Here is a 23435-nt window from a genome sequence, read left to right as displayed (position 1 = left end):
ATAGTGCTTTACAGTCAGCAACTTCCAATGGCATCTCAAATTCACATTCTGAATGATAGCTCAAGTTGGAACTTAAATGGATAAAGAATAACTTTTTGTATATTCAACTTCATTATGGGTCTGGACCACTATAATTATGGTTTCCTAGTAGAACCTCCCCTGCCACATTATCATGATTTATACGAGTATGATTATGAGACCAAGATGTATAAAATACCTGCTGCTTTGAATAAAGTCTGTCCTATTAATTATCCCTTGTATACCTTCGTACCAACATTAGCCAGTGTTCATAAGACGCTCTCGGACATGCCCCATTTTTTAGTAGTGTGAATCTCCAAATGAACCAAAATACTCCCAAAAAAATGGACCAAAACAGCCCAGTTTGACAAAACTTTGCTAATTGACAACTTAAGCCCCAAAAAGAATGACAACTTAAACTTTGGACTACGTAAATATACTTCTATTTTTTTCCATTGACATACTTGATGATGGAGAATACGTATAATTTAATTCTCCTAGGGGAAAAACAAAAGTAAAGAAGAGCCTAATTAATTGTGTCTAAATTATAGAACATAACCAAAGTAAACCAACAAAAGAGAGATAATTGGTTGATCATGATTACACTATTGTTCCCCCGTCAAGTTCATATGGCAAGTTCTGATTTTCACTGTCCTTATTAAGGACTTAAACTAATGATATTACTTCAAAAAAATATAATATTGGTTGTTGTAAAAATGTTAAATAAATAAAGAGCATATAAAAAATAAATAAAGAGCACATAAATAGAGAACCAAAATAAATAAATAGCACATAAATAAAGAATCAAAATAATCCCAAAAAAAAAAGGACCAAAACAGCCCAAAAAATAACATTCAATTTCAACTCAAAATCCAAAAAAAAAAAAACCTAAAATAAACCCTAAAACAAATATTGGACACTAAATAAAGTTATCAAATCTACTAAATATAGAAGGTAATGTAGCTAATAACATGAGATTATTATGCATTGGTAAGTGTTCATGACATTGGAAAAAAAAAAAACGTACCTGAAAATGTAAGGGCTGCGCCACCGACGTGGACTGGCGGTGGTCGAAGGCGGTGGGTTAAGGGTCTGGGTCGGTGGGGCGGTGGGGCTGGTGGTGTGGGTAGAGAGGAGAGGGAGAGAGGTGGTGTGTGTTGGTAGAGAGGAGAGGGAGAGAGGAAAGAGAGAGAGAGAGAAATTAAAAGAAAGGACCAATTCAAATTAAAGTAAAGACCAACCAGTGGCAGATATTTGATGTACGTGTGGTCAGATAAAAGTTTTCCAATTTTCGACCACATGTGGTCGAAAATTGTTTTTATTTTTATTTTTTTTTATTTTTAATTTAAACGTTTCCCATTTATTATTTATACAAAATTTAATTTCGACCACACGGGTCGAAATGTGAAATTATATTTTCATTTTAAAAATCGACCCCGTGTGGTCGAAATTCTACCGAAAATAAAATAAAAATTAAATTGTTGATTTTTCGACCGCGTGTGGTCGATTTTTTTCGACCAAAAATGTGTCGAAATTTTTTGGTCGAAAACGCCTTTTTTTAGTAGTATATATAAATACAAAATTTCTAAATAAATGTAATTAAACATTAATCCTCTCCTTTGGAAAAAAGTAAATTAAGCTCAATCCACAACTATGATCCAGTACTGCACACACGTTTTTGTCCGAGTTATGGGTATTGTATACGGTAAAAACCGGATAAACTTGTGTCCGATGGGAACCCGAGTAAAAGATAGAGCTGAGGGGTCACGAACGCGTTCAACTCTGCTTTAACACCGAGGGTATTTACTGACAAAGAAATCCGAGCCTAAAGAGCACACTCAATATAGGTTCGGATAATCAGTTATGGAGCGGGGCCGTGCGGAGCCCAAGTGTATAGGTTACTCGAAAATTACGGTGTATATTGAAGGTTAAATTTTTTTTTTTTTATATATATATAGAGATGTTGAACCCCCTCTTCGTATGTTTACTTCTTCATATTTTGAACCCCCTCAAAAATCCTAACTCCGCCACTGGAGCAGGCCACGCATCATCTAACCATTCCACCACTTGCGATGACAATAGTACGAGTGTCGAGCCGTCTTAATGCCCTTATCCATTTTAGGGTTTTTCTAGAAAGGGCTTTTCTACATTGTACTAGGGCCCATTTATTGTTACCTATAAATAGAGGGTTATCCCTTCCTTTTTTAGGTTAGCTTTTGACCATTCAACATGTTGTAATCAGCAAAGCGGCATAAATATTTCCTCAAGTATTTTGGCTCGATTAAAAAAGGCTTCTTCCAGACCGGACCAATTCGCAGCATTTGTCAACTCTTCTTCTCTAGCTTCCCTTGCTATTATTTGCTAACTAGGTAATATAACCGCGCTATGCGCGGTCCGTAAAACCTCATTGAACTAACAAAATAATCATTTCGTAATATTCAAATTCAAATATTAAGAATAACAAAGAAATAAATTCATCTAATAACTTAAACATGGAGAACACTCCGAACATATATTAAATGAAAGGACCATAACACCTAAAAAGCGGAAGAAAATTGGGATAAGAAACTTTTAGTATATATATATGTGTGTTAGAAATATTTTTCGAATTATAAGTTAAAGTGTATAATCTTTTTTGATCTATTTTGTCTTCTCTACCAGAGATAATATTTGTTCCTTGATAGAGTTGTCTTTTCAATATTGGTGGATCGTTCATAATTTTTAATTTCTTTGGTCACTAAAATTATAGAACCTTCAACTTCACGTACAATGTACATCATAATTTCACCAAAATTTGCTAGTGAGGGCTTTACCACTTACACTCATAAAGCATTAAATTACCTCAATAAAAGATATAATAATATTCAAGAAAATAAATTAAAACGCCAGTTTTTAAAAAAAAATTATTCTAACTCGTTTCCTGGAAAAGGGAAAAAGAACTTCATATAGCTTATATTTCCCTAATGGCAAAAGAGAACTTACATGGACAGTATCCAAATTCGTAAGGATTTCTAAGACTCCAATATAAGATCCCTAAGAGCAGTCAAAGGTCTAAAACCCTTGGAATAATTTTCAAACGTTTACGATTATTAATTAAGACTGCCGATTGCACCTTCCCTTTCATTCTCTAGCTATCTATTGAAGGAACGAAAGTTTAACTACAAAATGCCTAAAAATAGGTATACATATTCATCAGTTAGTCCATAATTTTAGAAAAGAAACCTTAACATATTTAATAGATAAATTACACTTGATCAGTTTAAAAACTAAAGCAAGTAAAATATAGAATAAAAACGGAAAAAATACCAAAAAAAAAAAAAAAAAAAAAAAAAAAAAGGGGAAACGGATGAGAGTTGTCAAATGAATGGTATAATTCCAAAAAAGATGGAAAGGAAGATTAGAGAAAAATTAATCAAACTCCATTTTTTCATCAGAAGTACATAATTTGGATTACATGTAACAATCTCAAAAACATATTCAGAAATATGTGTGGTAGAGAATTCGACGTTATTGCAGCTTTACCGCTATCAATTTTACCACCATCATGAACTGATGTGAACATATTATCATCTGGTCTTTGTTAAAATTATGCTAACTGCAGAAATAATGGAGTTCGATTTAGTAATTTACTACAATCCCTGAATAAAGTATTAGTACCATGTATTTTGTACAATGGAAAAGGGACTATCTGCAGATGCATTTACTGATACTTAGAGGCAACAGCTTACAAGGACACTATGTAACTTTGCAGCAGAAGCAAAGTTTAGACATTGCTTTCAACTCATCCATAACATTTCATAAAAATTGACTCACTTAAGTCTGTATACTTGTGCCTTTTTACAGAAAGATCTCACCGAAACACATCAGATCTGTAGAAATGACAATATATAGTTTTCGACATCTTCGAAAAGGTCACTCAACTGTGAGAATGACTTTATAACAGAAAAGCTCTAAATTAAGTGATTTTATTGATACAAAACGAAGTTGAATGACTTTGTTACATAATTTCTCATAATTGAGCGACCTTTTGAGATATTTACTCTCTTTTCTGTTCACGATTAGAAAAGTATTAGACAATCGAAGAAAAGATATAAAAAGGATGAAAAGATTAATGGGAAGGTATGTTAACTATTCACCAGAGAAGAACGGACAATGAAAATTGAAATAAGATGCTTGAGAAGAGATACTCTGTAACACAAGGTTGAGAGCAGAGAATATAACAAAAACAAAACTCAAAAGTTGTACACAAATATGTTTTAACAATAGATGTAACCTACAAATCATTAAAAAACGAATTTTACTAACTCTTATGGAAGTCAGTAGCATAGCATGCTTTGCAAATACGGAGTGTATAACGTCATCTTCTCCAAATGTTTTTAACTTCGAAACACCAGATCATGCAGCCTATTCCCCAAAAGTCCAAAGGCCCTTTAACATGTGAAGAAGGTTGGCTGATAAACACGTATGCAATGAAGATGGAGTAAAAATAACATGTCTGTCTCTTATTATGATTATGATTCTCCACTGTAAGTAATTATAAGTTGCAAACGGTGCTGGAAGTTTGAAAGGTGTACGTTTAGGATTTAGAGTTCTAAACGGTGCCTTTCTCTTTTGTAGGGTGATGCAATTGTAGCCTTAATTTGAGGAAACGGTTGAGGGTGATACAATTAGAGTTTTAAATGGTATCTTGCTCTTTCTCAATTATATTAAAACCTGTTAATGGGAAAAATTAGGAGAAAATCCCAAAAATTGGAGAAAAAAGATAAATGTTATTCCTGGTCATAGGGCTTGCCACGTCACCGGGTCTATGTCCTGCAATTATATAGATACTAGTGAATATATCCGAGCTTCGCACGATTATAAATTATATTATTGTATCTACGAAATCATCAATAAATAAATAATTAATACAAATTTATCATATCCCTCTTTTCAGTAAAAAAAAAAAACCATGATAAGCAACATATATTTTGAGCTGATTATATTCATATACTAATTCATACATTAGGATTATTCAGGCATCTATTTCTGTACAATATATAGTTAATTATACATTTTCAATGAAGCTTGTTTAAGTATTACCTAATTAAAAATGAATAATTCAAGGTGTATATATTAGAAATAATAAGGTGAATTTATATTAAAATACATAAACTTCATCCTATGACAATTACTAATTAACATACACTTATTTGTATATTGAGAAAATAGAATTTTATATAGATGGATTTAAACTTTTGATTAGCAAAAGTACTTTTAGGCAATAAAATAGAGTTGATATTTGGAAAAACATCAGTAATGAGCTTTCCAAATTTCTAAATATTTCTTAAAGTCGAGAGCATATGCATTGAATAATTTTGTCCTCCTTGTTATCAAATTATTCTTTTAAAAGACAATTCAAATCGTAAACTTCTATTGAGAATAATAATTAATTATTATCTTACAATTCTTTCAAAGAAAAACTTCCTCACTAATGGTCCTACTCCCCTCTAACTAATGACTATATTTAAAAGCTCCCAAATTATCTTTATATAAAAATTGTCTGTTTTAGTTTCCTTAGCTTATATTTAAATAGCACTTAATATATGATAACAGTGATACAAAAATAATGAGGCATTTTCGTTATAAACTAAATTCTACAAATACTCAAAGTTTGCTCCTACGATCAGTGTCCAAACGCCAAAAGAAGAAGAAAAAAAAAAGAAAAAGAGGGAGGATACCTTATTGTGGTCCATATGTTACCGGTCTTTATTCTTCGTGCATTAATAGTGATTGAAGAAAGAAAATTGTCTTCAGCATTGGATTAATAATGTTTCCAATTTGATCAAGAACCAGATATATTGTAAAAGCTGTCATTGAATAATTTTGTCTTCCTAGTTATCAAATTATTCATTTAAACACGATTCAAAACATAACAAATTAAATGAGTATTTCGAGTAAATTACACAAACACAATTTTCATGCTTTCTCATTGCGGCTAAATCTCAAACTTGTAAGGTTAGTTTTTATTCTCAATATATTAATTCTATCCTGATCAAATATAATTTTACTGATTTATTTTTCAAAAACAAAAATTAAACCTCCAGTGTGCAGAAATAATGGCAATGAAAGAATCAACAAATTACATACGATGAGACAATTCCTTCTCGACGTTCATATTCTTTGAGAACTTGTCAAATCACTGTAAACAACCCACCAATACGAAAAAACAATTAAATCCTTACATAAAATAATAAACAAAGAAAAACACAAACCCCAGAAAATAAACGAAGCAAAAAAAAAAATCAAATTAAACTAAAATTAAGTCATCTAAAAATCAAAATGATACATTAGTAGGACAACTCGCTGTCAGAATGGGGCAAACGTTGTATTGGAGCCTGATACCATGGAAAGATGGGAAAGAAAATCTAACATGTAGAGGTATTTTATATCAGATTGCTCCAAAATTCATATTAAAAGTAGCACTTTAAAACCCATGCACGTTGCCCCTGGCCTTAATAAATACGACAGAATTAAATACACACACGTCTCTTAAGCATGATGGTGAAAACAAATAGTCAAGAGTTTTTTGCAACTGAAGTAATCATAATGAGATGCAATAAATCAAATAGAATAGATAATGATCAATTTCTAATTACTAAGCAAATTGAATAAAAAAAAATGAAAGAAAAAGTTCAAAAAAAGGAGAAAAAAAGATAAATAATCCTACCGTAGAGAGAAAGGCCACATCACCTCGCCTATGCCTAGCTTTATATTATATATAGATTTGCTAATATATATCATTACTTATTCGTTACTATCCTATATTATAATTGAATCTACCACATATCCTATCTACCACTTACAAATTTAATTGTTATCCACTATTTGGGGGTAAATAGGTATCTACTGAGCCGGATCAATCCGATTACAGCCTGAGTTAGCCCGATAAAACTCAGGCTGTTAAATGGGATGCGGGTGGGATCGGAGAAGGGGTTGTGTCAAATGAAAGGAAAAAAAGAATTAACTCAAATAGCCGCCTACTCAATTACTTAAAATAAAAATAGTCGATAAGTGTATAATATATGTATAATATGTATATAACATATGTATACTAGTACTAGTTAGAAAACGTAAACAATGAATTCAACCGGCTATTTGTGTAAAATTCCGATCGGACTCCGAGTTGCACATTCAAACTTTGATATGTCATTTTCTTTTTCCTTGTCTCTTACGTAGTACCTTTTCTATGTGAATAATTCAATTTTTTCTTGCAATCGTGGTTCTTCTTTTCCCATACAATAATACAACAATGTAAATATTCAAAAAGTTTCATAGCGAGTTTGACGTGTAATGAGCAAAACAAGTGAATAACTCCTTTCTATCGAAGCTTAAAATTTAAATTTGTAAGTGGAGAAGAAAAGAAAAGTAAGTTAAACAGTTTAAGGACAAAGCAGTTTATGTAGAAGCTCCAATGAAGTCTTTAGTGGACACAATGCGATGAATACGAAATTAATCAGATCAGTGGACTACAAATACTTAGGGGTGGGCATTCGATTATTCGGTTCGGTTTTTTCAAACTTCGGTTTGGCTATTTCGATATCGGTTTTTTGAAGGTGGATACCAAACACCGAACCAAACTAGTTCGGTTCGGTTCTTTCTGTTTCGGTTTTTTGAAGTTCGGTTCGGTTCTTTCAATTTGGTTTTTTTGATATGATATTAGAAGCGATCCCATTTACACTAATTCATATTCTCAAAAGCAATAAAATATAAAACTGATAAATTGAAATCAAAATCAAACAAACAGGATACACAAGAAACAAAGAAAATCATAACCATGATATAGGATTACTAGTGTTATATACATATAATAAGAATAATTAAGAAACACATAAAGACATACATTAATCCAAAAGACACATCATATTCACATTCTGTTGTTAAAGATATTTGATTTTCTCAACTGAAGTGGAAAATTAGGGATAAAAAAGCAAAAGAGGGCTTGTTACAATTGAATTTTTTGGGCTTAAACTTAATGGGCCTGGATTATTTTAATTTCTTTAGGTAATGAAATTTCGGTTTAAACCGAAACACCGAAGAACCGAACTCTAAAATCCGAACACCGAAGTTTCTGAAAACGTAAATCGAAACCGAACTGAAAAACCGAATTAATTCGGTTCGGTCCGATTTTTTGACTTTCGATATTTATGTCCAGCCCTACAAATACAAGATGAAAAATTAGAAAAACAAAAAAAAGACAGTAATTTGATGCGCGGTGGATCTACCCCTTCGTTGAAAACTTGTATAGTGCATATAATGATTTCTTCGTATATTTAATTATTTATATTTTGACTCTTTTTAATGAAAATACAGACTTCGTCATTGATCAACAAAGCCAAAATATAAAAAGAAGGGTTAACAATATTTTTCGTCCCCCAATTGTTGGCAAATTTTGATCTTAGTCTTTGTGAAATGTGCACTTTTGATCCCTTTGCTTGTGAATATTCAAAATTTACCATAGTTACCAATTGTTTCATCACTTAATTACTTATGTGCTATTTGTTAAGCTTGTACTATTACTTTAATTGTATTCGACACTAATATAATTGTAAAAATATTACAAATACTCCCTGCTAATTTGTTTGAACATATCTTTAGTAGTAAATGAATGTACTTTTCCTAATTTCCTAAAACAAATTCAATGAATGATTTACAGACTACAAAATTTTCATATATTTCAAATATAATTAAAGATAAATAAACGGAAGGAGTATAACATATCTTTTACGAAAAGGGACCAAAACATATATTTCAATTAATTAAAGATTAAATCTATTTTGTCGAATATCCCAAGGATTAAAATAAAAATTTATCAATTAGTGAGGGACCAAAAGTTCTAGTATTCCTAAAAAGAAAGTCAAGTCTTTGGTGGCTTCAAAAAGTAATTAGGACGTGACACTGGATTTATTAATCAAGGAAACTAATATAGACAACCCTATGAGTTTCCTAGAAAAGACATTGTATTTAATTGAGAGGGACACTTTTTAACATATTGTGCCCAACTGAGAAATCTGTAGCCAAGTATTGAATTTTGTAGGAAGTAGGGCATGCCAACGATACATGTCACTGACCAAGTCCAGCTTCCACAATTAAAGGGGACCAATGTAACATCACCTATGTACAAGTTTGTCTAGCAAAGAAATTAAATTAACCAACTTTACCTTAAGTTGTATTTTCCACAAAAACAAGAACTAGGGAAAGCAATGTTGCTATTGGGTTGTGACTTAATTAGGGGTGTTCAAATAAAATCGAAAAACCGATCCGAACCGGTAAATCGAGTCAAACCGACTTAATAAACCGAAAACCGGTTCGGTTTGGTTTGATTTAGTTTTAAATTTTCAAAAACCGATAACATTTGGTTTGATTTGGTGTTAAACCCAAAAAAAAAAAAAAAAAAAAAAAAAAAAAAAAAAAAAAACCAAACCAAACCTATAAACATATACGTATTTAAAATATGTATATATTTAGAAATCCAATACTAATTCAAATAATTAAAAAGTAAAGTTTGGTCAATTTGTGTGAACTGCAAGATTTACTTTTGATTTTGAGATCCATTAGACCATTTGATTCCTAGTGGTGTTCTTGTATGGCTAATGTGCTCCGGCTTCTTTTCTTTTCTGCTGATTTTGCATATCAAATAAGGTGCAAATTTTGATTCACAAGAAACAACAATTCTCATGTTAAAGAACAAGTTATTAAATCTTGTTACAAAATTCTTTCAGTTTCTAACAGAGCACTTTGTGTCAAATGAGCTTCACTTGTTTTGTCCTTGTGTACCTTACTTGTATCAATTTCATTGCATTATGAAATTAAAACCCACAAAAAAAAAAAACCATGCAAAAACCGAACCAAACTGATAAAATCGACGAAACTGAAACTAGTAGAATTTATACTATAATGATTTGGTTTGGTTTCAATATTTAAAAAAAAAAATGACTTAATTTTGGTTTTATTTGATTAAATAAAAAGTCGATAAATCAAAATGAACACCCCTAGTTGTGACCCATTATTTATTGGCTCCATTAAGACCTTTATGATAAGAAATTGACGTTGAGCCTAAGTTAATCACATAAGCTAATTTATCAAGTGAGGATTGTTCAAAATCATACTAGCCGATGTGAGATCTCAACAACTCCCGCGTTCCCATGCCAACCAAGAATTGGGATAAACTTGTTAGAAATTCTCATTTAGTGGACTCACATATTTAATATAATTGTACATAGATTGCTATCAATTAAAGAAGCCCATTTTTCTGATCTAATGAAGTATTAACTTTATGGGCTAAATATATAAATCTTATTTTATAAGGTATGGGTTTTATATGCATAGAAACCTAATCAACTCTTCCGAAGACTTGACTTTCTTTTTAGGAATACTAGAACTTTTGGTCCCTCAATCCTTATGATATTCGACAAAGTAGATTTAATCTTTAATTAATTGAAATATATGTTTTGGTCCTTTTGCAAAAAGGGATTGACACTGAAAGGAAATTAATATAGAGACAACCCTATGAGTTTCCTAGAAAAGACGTTTTATTTAATTGAGATGGACACTTTTTAACATATTGTGCCCAACTGAGAAATCTGTAGCCAAGTATGGAATTTTGTAGGAAGTAGGACATGCCTCCCAACGATACATGTCACTGACCAAGTCCAGCTTCCACAATTAAAGGGGACCAATGTAACATCACCTATGTACAAGTTCGTCTTGCAAATAAATTAAATTAAACAACTTTACCTTAGCTGTATTTTCCACAAGAAAAAGAACTAGGGAAAGCAATGTTACTATTGGGTTGTGACTAGGGGTGTTCAAATGAGACCGAAAAATCGATCCGAACCGATAAACCGAGTCAAACCGATTTAATAAATCGAAAACCGACTCGGTTTGGTTTGGTTTGGTTTTAAATTTTCAAAAACCGATAACACTTAGTTTGGTTTAATGTTAAATAAATTTTTAAAAAAAAAAAAAAAAAACAAGCCAAACCGATAAACATATACGTATTTAAAATATGTATATATTTAGAAATTCAATACTAATTCAAATAATTAAAACGTAAAGTTTGGTCAATTTGTGTGAACTGCAAGATTTACTTTTGATTTTGAGATCCATTAGACCATTTGAGTCCTAGTGGTGTTCTTGTATGGCTAATGCGCTCCGACTTCTTTTCTTTTCTACTGATTTTTCATATCACTAAATAAGCTGCAAATTTTGATTCACAAAAAACAACAACTCTCATGTTAAAGAACAAGTTATTAAATCTTGATCTTGTTACAAAATTCGTTCAGTTTCTAACTGAGCGCTCCAGGTAGTGAATGACTACTTTTTTTGTGTCGAATTAGCTTCACTTGTTTTGTCCTTGTGTACCTTACTTGTATCAATTTCATTGCATTATAAAATTAGTCCTTAAAACCCACAAAACCTGCAAAAACCGAACCAAAAACCGAAATTTATACTATAATGGTTTGGTTTGGTTTCAATATTAAAAAAATCATCTTAATTGATTTGGTTTGGTTTGATTTTGATAAAAAATCCACCCCTAGTTGTAGAATTTATTATATTAAGACCTTTATGATAAGAAATTGACGTTGAGCCTAAGTTAATTTCATAAGATAATTTAAAAATTGTTCAAAATCATTAATTGGGATCTCGACAACTTCCGTTTCCCATGCCGGTGAACCAAGAATTGGGATAAATTTGTTAGAAATTCTCATTTAGTGAAACCGCTATCGATTAAAGAAGCCGTTTTTTTTATCTAATGAACATTAAATTTATGGGCTAAATATATAAATCTTATTTTATAAGGTTTGGGTTTTATATGCGTAAGCCACCCATTATTTATAATTGATGGGTAACTCCATTAAGACCTTTATGATAAGAAATTCTTTTTATCTCTGTCCCATTAAGAGAAGTATAACAAAAAAAGTAACAAAACTTAGAAGAATTACATAAGGATCAAGGTAATTTATCAATTTTTATCTCTTCTAATGATTTTGCGATCTTGTATGAAAAAATTTTTCAAAATCATGGCAACTCAAATCAAAAGATGTGGGATCTCAAAGATGCAAAGACCATATAAAGATACATTCTCATTCTAAATAGTCGATGTGAAAACTCAACACTTTATGCTAGTGAAGCATTTTATATGTATCTTGCCCCAAAAGAAAAAAGAGACCTTTACACCATAATGCATTGATTATATACGGTTATACACATATTATACATGAATTAAATACATTTATTAGACATCCCTCTGCTATTTTTAGTTAAATGCTTGAAATGGTCGCCTATTTAGTTAGTTCTTCGAAGAAGAATCTTAAATATCTTCATGATTTTGATAAAACTACACTTCAACATCAAGCTAGTTGTCTACCTTACGAGTCGTTAATTCCATTTGGACAGAACACTTGCAACTTTTTATGACTAAGTGTTTTATAGGAGTTAAACGTTTGTCTTATGAAAGAATCTTACTGTATCCAAATACAATTATACTCGTCCTAAGACATCATTAGATAAACTGTTCGAGAAGTCCTTTTTTTTTTTTTTCAAAAAAGAATCACTTTATATAATATAATTCAATTTAGCTAGTTTCATTCACACTACTGGCCTTTCTTTTCATTAAACTTTAGTACTTTTAATTTTCTTCTCCACATAGTTCTTTTTCCACAACAAATTTTCTAACCAAAATAAAGTGCACAATTAAATTTAACTGTGTGAGTTCACGTGTAATAACCAAAAAATTCTCCTTCCATTATATGCTTAAGCTGTCTTAGTTGATTTTTCTTGTGGAGGAAAATAAACTCATGAACTTGAATGGTTCAAGAACAAACCATTATATATAGAGACTTTCTCCAAAGCAGAGGAATTCATCAAATATACTTTCCAAATACATCATTCAGTTCTTCTATAGGTGCCCATTTGCAGCAATGGGGTTCTTGAAAATCCTTCTTATTTTCATCTTTTGTTCTTTTCCATGGCCTAGTATTCAGAGTGATATTGAGACTTATATAGTCCATGTTGAATCCCCACAAAGCCAAATTTCTACTCAATCATCATCTATGGATTTAGAGAGCTATTACCTTTCTTTTTTGCCTAAAACTACAACAATTAGCTCAAGTGGAAATGAGGAGCCTGCTAGCATGATCTATTCCTATCACAATGTGATGAAAGGATTTGCAGCAAGATTAACTTCCTCACAAGTGAAGGAAATGGAGAAGAAACCGGGCTTTGTTTCTGCACAGCCTCAGAGGATATTGTCCTTGCACACTACTCACACACCAAGCTTTCTTGGGTTGCAACAGAACATGGGCTTGTGGATGGATTCCAATTATGGAAAAGGCGTGATCATCGGAGTTATAGACAGTGGAATTTTTCCTGACCATCCTTCGTTTAGCGATGTTGGGATGCCCCCTCCGCCTGCTAAGTGGAAGGGAGTGTGTGAGTCCAATTTCACAAACAAGTGCAACAACAAGCTCATTGGAGCAAGGTCTTACCAACTTGGCAATGGTTCCCCGATAGACGATAATGGACATGGTACTCGCATGGCGGAGGACACGGCGCGGAGCCTTTGTGAAAGGTGCTAATGTATTTGGGAATGCTAATGGCACTGCAGTTGGTGTTGCCCCTCTTGCTCACATAGCCATATATAAGGTATGCAATTCAGTTGGTTGTTCTGACAGTGATATTTTAGCTGCCATGGATGCGGCTATAGATGATGGTGTAGATATTCTTTCAATATCCCTTGGTGAAAATGCGAAACCTTTCTATGATGACAAAATTGCTCTTGGGGCTTACAGTGCAACAGAAAGAGGTATTCTAGTAAGTTGCTCTGCAGGCAATGAAGGTCCTTTCCCTGGCTCAGTAGAAAATGCAGCCCCGTGGATTCTCACAGTAGGCGCCAGTACGCTTGATAGAAAGCTAAAAGCTACTGTCAAGCTTGGAAATAGAGAGGAATTTGAAGGAGAAACTGCTTATCATCCAAAGATCTCCAACACAACATTCTTCACTCTATTTGATGCTGGAAAAAATGCAAGTGATGAATCCCCTTAGGGGGTCACTAACGACCCCCGCTGTATAAGAGGAAAGATAGTCATATGTTTGAGCGGTGGTGGGGTTCTAAGGGTTGATAAAGGTAAAGCCGTGAAGGATGTTGGAGGTGTTGGCATGATTATCATCAACCATCCACTCTACGGTGTCACTAAATCAGCTGATGCTCATGTTCTTCCAAAGAATGGATGTTTCAGCTGCAGATGGAAAAAAAATTCTTGCCTATATGAACTCAACATCAAACCCTGTTGCTACAATCACGTTCCAAGGAACGATAATTGGAGATAAAAATGCTCCCGTGGTTGCTTCATTTTCTTCTCGCGGACCAAGTGAAGCTAGTCCTGGCATCTTAAACCCGACATAATCGGTCCCGGTGTTAATATCCTTCTTTGGCCTACCTCCGTGGATGACAACAAAAACACAAAATCCACATTCAATATGGTATCGGCACCTCAATGTCTTGCCCTCACCTTAGTGGCGTAGCAACTCTCCGCCGAAGAGCGCACATCCCGACCGGTCTCCTGTCGCTATTAAGTCCGCAATGATGACGAACCGCGGATACATTAAACCTTGCCAATAATCCAATACTAGATGAAGAGCTCTTCTTTCCGCCGATATCTTTGCAATTGGTCTTGGACATGTTAATCCATCGAGAGCAAATGATCCAGGACTAATTTATGATACTCCATTTGAGGATTATGTACCTTATTTCTGTGGTTTGAACTACACAAATCGACAGTTACGTAACCTGTTGCAACGCAAGGTGAATTGCTCGGAGGTGAAAAGTATCCCTGAAGCACAACTAAACTATCCTTCTTTTTCCATAATCGGACTTGGATCAACTCCTGAGACATATAGCAGAACTGTGACCAACGTTGGTGACGCTACATCATCTTACAAGGTGGAGATTATTTTACCAAAAGAAGTTGTCGTGAAAGTTGAACCCTCCGAGTTAAATTTCTCCGAGTTGAAGCAGAAGTTAACATACCAAGTGACATTTTCCAAGACAACCAATAGCTCAGACATTGTAGTTGAGGGATTCTTGAAGTGGACTTCTAATAGGCACTCTGTGAGAAGTCCAATTGCAATTGTGTTTGCCGAGTGAAACTACAAGACTAGCCATTCTAGTGTTAATGCTTTCAGGATCGAATGCACAAGTGCCTATAGTACTCATACATTTGATTATAGTGAAATGTTGTTTCTTTTCAGTATGCTAGTTTTGGATACGTGTGTTGCACGTATATCCCATGTTATTCGGTGCAAACTTTTAAAATCACATAATAGTCAATAAAATAATATTTTAAGGTTAAAGAGTGCAGGTGCTTTTAGTAAATTGTGAAATAGCATAAATTTCTATATTTGCCATCATAATTTATTAACAAATATTATATATTTAGATCACACTTATGTTTTTCAAGGGACATATAGAAATTGATGGTTATAATTTTAACGGAAAAGGCTCAAATAATATGCCATCGAACTATCGGAAATGGCTCATTTATGTCACTCGTCAATAGTTTGACTCATTTATGCCATCGCCGTTACCAAAATGGCTCATCCATGCCATTTTTCATTAACACCGGTTTTGAAGTGCCAAATATGACATGTGGCCTCCAATTAGATGTCCATGTCGTTTAATTAAACCAACACAAATTTATGGATCGAGTTTTAGTTTTAATTTGTGTTGGTTTAATTAAATGACGTGGACCTCTAATTGGAGGCCACGTGTCATATCTGGCATTGTAAAACCGGCGTTAATGAAAAATGGCATGGATGAGCCATTTTGATAACGGCGATGGCATAAATGAGTTAAACTATTGACGAATGGCATAAATGAGCCATTTTCGGTAGTTCGATGGCATATTTGAGCCTTTTCCGTAATTTTAAACAAAGTAATAATATGACAATGATAATTGCTTACCTAGAACTTTGATCTGTCTTTCTTCTCCAATTCTAAATAAAAGAGCTGTCTTTTTTTCTTTTTTCTTTTTCTTGTACCACTAATCAGAGTAAAGGGAACAAGGTCCTACATCTTAGCTAGGAAAGAAAATTAACGCTTTTGGGGTAGATATCTCAAAAGATCACTCAACTTTGAGAATATATGTAGCAAACAGTAAAATCACTCAACTTTGTCTTCTTCTTTTATAAAATTACTCAACTAGATGTGCCATAAAAAACATATGACATGGCAATTCCTATTAATAATTCTTTTTATGCCATGTAGATATGGGCCTCACAAATAAAATAAAATAAAATAAAATTTTAAAAATATACTGAAATATTAAACACTATTTTATCTCCATAATTAATTTTTTGAGAATTCAAAACTAATTCTAAATATTTGAATAATTAATATTTCAATTTTTTTTTAAGAAAAAAGATACTAAAATTTTACTCATATAAAGAAAGTATTGAATTTTTCAAATCAAATTGCACAGTAGATTGTCGAAATTTTATTTTTTCAAGTTTAAAACTTTCATGTAAATTTTTCAAAATTTATAATAACAGTTATTATTTTTTTGTCATAATTATTATGTTATGTTTTAACAGAAAATAAGGGATACATACCTTAAATCAAGCCTTAAATTCCTCAAAGTAGGATAAAACCGTTTCCTACCTTCTTTATATGAGTAAAATTTTAGTATCTTTTTTTTTTAAATTTTTTTTTTTTGATATATTAGTTATTAAATTATTTAGAATTAGTTTTGAATTCTCAAAAAATTAATTAAGGAGATAAAATAGTGTTTACAATTTCAGTATATTTATAATTTTAAATCTATTTTATTTTATTTGTGCGGCTCATGTCTACATGGAATAAAAAATTAATTAATATTGCCATGTTATATTTTTTTATGACACATCTAGTTGAGTGATTTTATCAGAAAAAAGGCCAAAGTTGAGTGATTTTATTGATATGTAGCAAAGTTCAATGACTTTACTACATAATTTCTCAAAGTTTAGTGATCTTTTGAGATATTTACCCAACGCTTTTGATATGGATGTCAATATTGGAGAAAATAAAATTAGTTAAACCATGAAAGCAGTAGTTTTTATTGGACCAGTAAGAACCTTAGCAAAGAAAATAAGAAAATAAGTGCTCATTGAATTATTTTATAAACATTTGATGCTATGCGTAAAAAGTTAACCCCGACAAAGACAACCAAAAGCTGCAAAAACAACATAAAATTACATAGGTAAACTATACTTTGGATCCTAACTCTTGAATCCAATTCCATTGATCTCAATTTAGCATACACAAATGTGACAAGGATAAAGCTCCCGCCAAGCATTTCAGAGTTGCGATCATATAAGCTGGAGCATTAGGGGAACCGAGTTTTCTTTAATATTGTAGACCTTTTGCCCTTGCAAACTGCTACTCATTAAATTACAAAACTGATATATAGACAGTGTCTCTTCATTTGTTCTAACGGTATGCTTATTTAGAGTTCATACATAATCGTCCATATTTACTTACTCCTAGAAGAAGTATGAAACTAACAAGAAGTGAAAGAGCCAATTACATTATAGATGAGTTTGATCGGGAATACAAAAAGATTTCACAAGTGCTAAAGAAACGTCATGCATTATTATATTTTATTTTTTCATAGAAAGAGCAGTAGAAAATTAATTAATGACCCAATTTAGAATAAAAGTAGTGGAGAAAGTTGCTTTAATGTGCCTACTTGAATATACTGATTTTTTTTCTTATTTTTAATTATTAAAATTTGTAATTTTATCTTCATACAAAAACACTTTTGTAGTAATTTTTGTTTTACGGGTGAAAAAATCATTTAACTTTTTGTGGGCAATAAAGTCATTCAATTTTTCCCGCATGTGTAACTTGTGTCGATGAATAAAATAATTTAAAATATGGAGTACATAGGAGTCCTAAATAATTGTGTTTGAGTAATAGATTAAAAATTAAAGAAGTATGGTGAATGCAAATCTTATGTAGCTAATTCAAAGGAGGAAATATTTGCTATATTAGTTATATATCTTTCTTAAAAGACAAACATTGAGTACAAAAAAATAGATTCATTGGAAAGAGTTGATTAATTTTTTTTTATTTTTTTTTTGTTTTTTTGTAGCAATCTTTTAAAGTTAACACCTAATCAAAGAGAAATTAAAACAAATCATATGCTATTATGCTCTGCAAAAAAGCGTTCAAATCTTGCATTTCATTTTACAAAGGAGAAATTAATTTACATAATGCTATAATTCACAAGAATATAAAAGAATTAAAAATTAAAAAACAATGGAAAATGAGGCACTTAGACTTAAAGAATCATATCAGAATCCCAATAAAGTTTAACAACTTGCTTAATCTAAATGTAATGCCGCTGCTATTCAACTTCTAATCAACATCTTAGCACAAGATTTTGACACGATTCTCTTTTTTCGGCGATGCCCCTATAAATCACAGAGGCAAAATCTGTTGTTGTGATCACTAGAGAAATCGATTACTGTAACAGTTTAAAATCAAATAAAATCAAGTCAGATGGATTAAAATATTGAATGTTAAGATCGACCAACTAAACATTAAGAAAGAAAAGTAAAATTAATTATCTTACAAAATAAATATTCTGCTAAAAATTGAATGCTATCTGCGATTGATTTTGAACCAACATGGTAAGATGAACTGAAATTGAAAGGAAGAAAATTTCTAATGGTGATTGTTGAGGTAAAAATCCATTTATATAGGTGCTGATAACATTCTTAACTAAAGAAAAAGGCATGGTTACAAAGCTAGTCAAAGGTCCTTCGCGGGGAAGTGAAAAGGTGTACGTTTATAATTGTAATAATTTATCATTTAATATGATAATAATTTATCATTTTATATGACGGTGTGAGCATTAATTAAAGTAGTAAGTACTACTGATCCACTTCCAATTGAAGGTTGTTTTTGTTTAGGAGCAAAATAATACTCCTATTTAATTAGATTTTAATTTAGTGTAGGGCAAAATGGTAATCTAATTTTGAAGATAGGAGTTTCCAACTTTTAGTATAATATGATGATATGATATGATGTTTTATGTTACCTTTTTGATTAGATAATTGTCTTTGATATTTTATCAATATTAATTGCTTCAATGTTGGTTCATTAAAAATGATATCCAACAGAAAAATATCAAAGCATATCCTCTTTGGTAGAAGTCAACTTTTCCTTTTATCTTTTCTCTTCGTATTTTGTTGTTCGTTTGATGGTTGGTAATGCTTTGGGCTTTTTGGTCAAATAACCGTTTGAAGCACCACTGCTTAAACAATAGTCGAAAATTATAAAGCATTTATTGTTTAATTAGTCGTCTCGGAATCAACTCTAAATCTGTGAGTTTGAAATTGAAAATTCCGGGTCTGAAGTTTGAAACTTCTAACATACGGGTCTAAAGTTACGGACTATCAAACTAATCTGAGACATTTGAGTTTAAAGTTAGACTTGACGGCTCTCAACTTCAGACCCGTATGTCTAAAGTTTGAAAACTTGCAACTCAAAAGGTCTGAACTTTGTGGCTGCTAGGCCTTCAGAATCCAAATAAAATAATCCTTCCTAATTCCTATTTTATCGCCTTCCATATCTTAAATCAAACGATCCAGCTAAAAATTAAAAATATGATTGTTAGTAGAGTAAATCAAGTTAACAATTTTTTCAAAGTTCCTATACTTCGAAAGAAGCCAGCCAAAATGGATCCCTTATGTCTTATTAATGCTAGTATAAGTACCCGCGCGATGCGCGGATTATTTTAAAGAAAAAAAGAGATTTATAGATATAAATGTATATGAACCATGTGTGACATATTGCAGATTTTATATTCTTATTTTCTTTTTGGATCAGTCTTATTATACATTAAGATTTTCTATGATATAGATACTCTGTTATTACCAGTTAAGCTTAACAAACTCTCAAAATGTCATGAAATACTTATCTTATCTCTTTATTTATAAAAAAAATTACAAAGATAAGAAAATAGAAATAAAATAGTATCATTTTGTTGAACAAATATTTTAGACTCTTTTATATTAGCTGCAACTTCTGTTTGAAATGCCAAATAATGTACATTTAACGGTGGAATAAGAAATGGATAAATATACATTTTTTTAAAAAAAATTATAGAAAAAATTACACATTTTAGAAAATAAATACCCAAACCTGCCTGTTATTTCTTATTACATTGCCTTCACCAATTGTCCATCATGAACAACTGCCTCAACATATTTCCTCTTATCGACATTACTTTTACCACTTTTTTTCGATCCCGGTCCATTTTGATTCATAGTTCAACTTAAGAATCCTCACATATGCAAGATGATAAATTTTCATGAAACTCACCTCTCCTTGGCATCACCCCCTTGGCATCACTCTTTGAAATGTACAAACTTAGATGCAAATTCCCCCATATGACTTATTTCTGTTTTGAAGAGAGGATGTTAATATCTTAATATTTGACCGAATGAAAGGCTTATGACCAACTATCTCATGCAACCCAACAGTAAAAATATGTACCCAAAATCTATATACAAATCGCAAAACATATTGCAATGCCAAAAACAGAAGCACCAGACCTTTTTCATGCAAACTTTTTTTGCCATGCTTCCGTTGTTATTCATGAAAATTGTATCACTTTCATCACCAAAATATGAAGTCAAGAGCGGCCATTCTAGAAGAAAAAGTGATTCCGTCCTTGATGACGATAGCTTCATTGTAGAAGAAGTTCGGAAAGAGGGTCTTTAACGGAGCTGACGTCTCTTCACATCTGTATACTTACTAGATGGCACGTAAAGATTAACATCTTTGCCTTATTCAAGTGATGGTAACATCAAGCCAACGAAGATACTCAACGACTTACTTTCTATTAATTTGACTAAAATGGCTTGAGTTGCATGTAAATTCACTTTCGATTTTTTATTGCATTAGCTGTTCTCACAATAAAACTGTGTCATCACTACATGATATCTCATCACCAATTAAACATCTATTTCGTCTAGAGAGATAAATAAGTATTCATAAACAGTATCCTTAGTGACGGATTGATAAAAATGTTTGGTTTTCCTCTTCCACTAAGAAGGGAACACTATTGTTATAGGAGTGTTAAATAATAACGTTCAACTTTAAATCTTTCGTGATCATCGTACTCTTCATGGAGGAGTACCTAGCGTCTACAAAATTCTAATTTTTTAAGATTAATAAGAAAACTTGATCCGATATGTAATATTTTTTATTCCCTCCATAATTATCTTTGGCTAATTCCCGCAACAAAACCATACAAAATTCCAATAAAGAATCCTCAAAAGGCACTCATATATATAGTTAAAATCAAGTGATTTTCTCCAGTTGCACAAAGCCATAATTGCGATATGCTTAAAAAAAATATAAAACATAAATAAACCATTATCATCACCTTAAGATATGCCCTGTACAGTTTGAAAAATATACCATTTCAAAATGTGCATTTGCTTGCTGCATTTTTTGTTAATTGCAAATCTATTAGATGGATGCAAGAAATAAATACTTAGGAGAAATAGTAACTTTAATTTTTTACCTCAATGATGATTCCAAAAAATCACCACGTGTCTTTATAATCCATATAGAACTTTTTCAAAACGAAAGATTCATAAAAAAGGTTGCACACTGATAATCACAAATTCATGTGTATATATAACACAGATTCATGTTCATATCCATATAAAGTTGGCACCATAATTACCTAGAACCCGCACACGGTGCAGATAATGTTTGATGAAATTAATTATATGAAATTGTGGCCTTGTTAAACTTGAATGATTTAAGTGTAAAATTTAGGATAATTAGTTTCATATTCGGTAACTCATTCAACATTGCTTAAATGACAATAATAGAATTGTAGAACCTTGAAACATTATAAGAAAATTACATTACTATTGTATGAGATTGTTCAGGAGTCGTGATAAGTGAGAGAGAGTTGGTTGTAGCACAAGTACTTCTTATCTGTTTTGAAACAACATATCCTAAAATGTTATGATATGTGTTGTGTACTAATATATGTTATCGGATCAAAGTCCCGATTTTTGGCAGCTTTGATCACAATACGAAAAATTATAGATAATTATTACACTAAAGGTGATTCAAACACTTACACGGTTTCTTCATTAGATTAACATTTACATATGTATGTGAACAATTAGAGAGGATACAAATTAAAGAGACCAAATTACAAAAGAGAATTACGCAAGAATACACAAAGTAAATAATAAATTATAAAATAAATGAATAATAACGCAACCGGGAGGCCTTGACTTACATGTCTATTTGAGATGAAAACTCCTAGAGTCATTTGGATGTACAAATGATAAATACTTATCTTTAGTTTGCAACGTACTATTTTTTTATCTAGTAATAAAACTTTTATACTTGACAAATGATAAATACTGCATCAACCTTCTTAGTTTCCATTGATGCCTGCAACAACCATTCAAAATAGCCATTTCGTTCAAGATTCTGCCTAAACGTAACCCTTCTCCCTTAGTTCCAGCATCTTCATCAACTCAGTTATGTAAGATATCGTATATTAAATTGATGTTATAGCATTAGTGCATTAAAACATAAAACAGTTGAGTTAGAGGTGGTAATGGAAAATGGGTAGGAAATGGGGAACATGGGTGAGGGCTTGGGGTTGGTTTAGGTATAAGAAGTTATATTAATTTTAAAAAACTGAATGGTAAAAAATGTTCAAATTTTTAAACTGGTTATTCCTTATGTGACGGAAATTGTTCAAAAAGTTAAATTTCATGTTTTGCTCGAGATAATATCTCCTAACTTATAGCAATAATATTTATCCATTTGTTAAACGTGTGGAGAAGTTTAAATTAGTTTCAAATCTATTATTTATCTATTTTTCTTTTGACAAATCATTAATACAATTCCAGTCCTTACAACTGCTCATTGTGGTTTCTCCTACAAAATGTAGTCATTCTTACTACGCGTAGATAATCTATAAATGTAAAAATTGAAAATCTAATTTAAAAAATTCCTATTTTAAAATTTTGAACGAAAGATAGTAAGAAAAATTACAGAATTGAAAATCTAATATATAAAATTCCTATTTTAAAATTTTGAAGGAAATATAGTAAAAGAAATTACAGGGAAAAAATTTGACTCTCCTTTTAAAAAAAGTATAATGAGCTTAAATTTAGGACACGGTTGGGATTTTAGTGAATATTTAAATTCATTTTTTTAATTATACATTCAAATTATAAAAAATGTGGATAATATCTAACGTAACTTAAAAAGAAAGGAAAAAAACATACTATAAAACATTTTTTTTCAAGTAATCAAATAAGAAAGTAAATACACATTAGCAATA

The 23435-nt window shown here is 31.5% G+C and overlaps 1 pseudogene; it reads left to right on the top strand.

Annotated features, from left to right (window-relative positions):
* The window catches only part of LOC132043753 (subtilisin-like protease), a 61360-nt pseudogene extending 45949 nt beyond the window's left edge, over positions 1-15411 (top strand).
* The last annotated feature ends 8024 nt before the right edge of the window (positions 15412-23435 follow it).

This window comes from Lycium ferocissimum, unplaced genomic scaffold (genome assembly GCF_029784015.1).
Source record: "Lycium ferocissimum isolate CSIRO_LF1 unplaced genomic scaffold, AGI_CSIRO_Lferr_CH_V1 ctg285, whole genome shotgun sequence".
Classification (NCBI taxonomy): domain Eukaryota; kingdom Viridiplantae; phylum Streptophyta; class Magnoliopsida; order Solanales; family Solanaceae; genus Lycium; species Lycium ferocissimum.
The sequence above is the reverse complement of the archived record's forward strand: the minus strand, read 5'-3'. Positions and strand labels throughout refer to the sequence as shown.